This window comes from Elaeis guineensis, chromosome 1 (genome assembly GCF_000442705.2).
Source record: "Elaeis guineensis isolate ETL-2024a chromosome 1, EG11, whole genome shotgun sequence".
Classification (NCBI taxonomy): domain Eukaryota; kingdom Viridiplantae; phylum Streptophyta; class Magnoliopsida; order Arecales; family Arecaceae; genus Elaeis; species Elaeis guineensis.
This window is the reverse complement of record NC_025993.2, coordinates 893,010-895,070: the sequence shown is the minus strand read 5'-3', so window position 1 is coordinate 895,070 and position 2,061 is coordinate 893,010.

Sequence of the window (2,061 nt, the reverse complement as noted above, 5' to 3'; positions counted from 1 at the left end):
AGAGAGAAAGAGAGAGAGAGAGAGAGAGAGAGAGGAGGCAATGTGAGTGATTTTTGCAGTTGAAAGCAGCAACTTGCGAGGATGAGTTGTTTGTCGTGTAATAAGGAGGCTTGAGAGTTGTGGCTTTCGGGTGTCAGTGTTTTAAAGGAAGCAGGGGAGGAGAAGGAAGGAAGGAAACGTTCCCCACCTTTTTTTGTGTCCGTTATCTGTTTATTTATTTCAGTAAATAAATGCATGGGTTTTTTACCATCTCCTTTTCTCTCCGGCTCCCTCGGCTCCTGCACCGGACTTCTGTTGCATCTCAACTCCTCCGGTGCTATTGTTGTAGTTGCAGCGGTGCTGACTTCTTAAAGCTTTTGAACCAAAAAAGAAAGGGAAATAATTTGATATTTTATATATATATATATATATATATATATATATATATAATATATATATATATATATTGATGATAAATTTAATATTATATATAATCCGATTTTTATGCCACGAACCTATCGCATGAATCCCTGGTGGGGTGCCAAAATAATATATATTTTTTTTATCTTTAGAAATTTTTTTCTATACCGATGATATAGAAAATTTGATATGAAACATACCACCTTACTCGATTGATCTATATAATTATTAATTTTAATATATATTTAATATCTATATATCATTTTTTTTATTTAAAAATTTTATTTTAATTATGACATCTCTTCATAAAAATTAGAACATAAAAAAAATATTATAATATTTTTTTAAAAAAATTATTATATCTTTCTTAAAATTATAATATTTCTGTGAAAGAAGGATGTATAATTTTTATTAAGAGATGCCATAATTTTTATGAAAGGATATCATAATTCTATAAAGTAGGAGTACCGTAAGTTTTATGAAAGAAAATAATAATTTTATAAATTTATGTCATAATTTTTTTCAAAAAAAATTGTGATAAATTTTTTAAAAAATATTTTTTATTTAAAATTTAAAAAAAATAAATTATAAATATTAAATATATATATATAAAAAAAAAGAGGACTTAGATTTTTTTGTACCGTGAGCGGTACGTTAAGAATTTCTCTTCGGTGTTTCATTGGGGTCTGGTAGCGTTTGTTTAAGAAAATGGTTATGTTAGTAACGTAGTGCGCTTTACCTGCGGATCATCTTATCGATGATTCTTTGAGTAACAATGTGGGTGTCGCTATGCGGAGTCCTGTCATCCAAATTGAGTTCCATCTACATGGTAACTGCATGGAGCAAATCGGTCACATCCAAATGCGTCCATCGCCTCATCCTCTCTCTCTCTCTCTCTATATATATATATATATACATTGTACCTAAATAGACCAAGTGCTAGCAAAAATTTCTTCATGGATATGATGTTTTAGATTCCATAGCATTACGATTAACCCATAGGTGCAAGACAAGTTCCACATCTCCAAGCATTTTTGACTCAAAACAAACAGCTTCCTCATAAGAATCGGACCATGCCGAGGACTGGTTGGTAGAAGCCGAGAAAAGGACATGGTCATAAATTTTCTTGAGAAAAGAACAAAACTCTTCAGTGAATCAAAGATAAATCTACCTGGCTGCACACTTGCAGAGATTTATGGATCCATGCATGATTACAGACCTGAGTCAGTTGATTAATCTATTGATGGATCCGATCCGGGTATTCCAGATGAGGCTGGATCGTTAAAAATATAATCCTATCATGGCTTAGACGGGACCTCGGTTCACATTAATAATTGTATGCATGTGGGAGCCCACCAGACAAATAATTCACCATCACTCTCCCTAGGTCCACTGATCCAAATACGGATCCATCCAAATGCAGTGTTTCAAACGAAGGACTGCAGTATTTTGGGGGAATCCGTCAGTTACGGTGATCGATATATAGATGAGTATTTTGGCACTTTCCTAATGTTTTTTTGATGGTAAGTAGTTCCCGAATGACGACGTGTTTCAATTAATTACGGAAAGAATCGAGGAAGCCCATCTCCTTTTTTTTTTTTTTTTTTAGCTTTCCGTTTTTCCTTTTTTCCTGTCAGGAAAAGGAAGACCGAGTGTTTGATC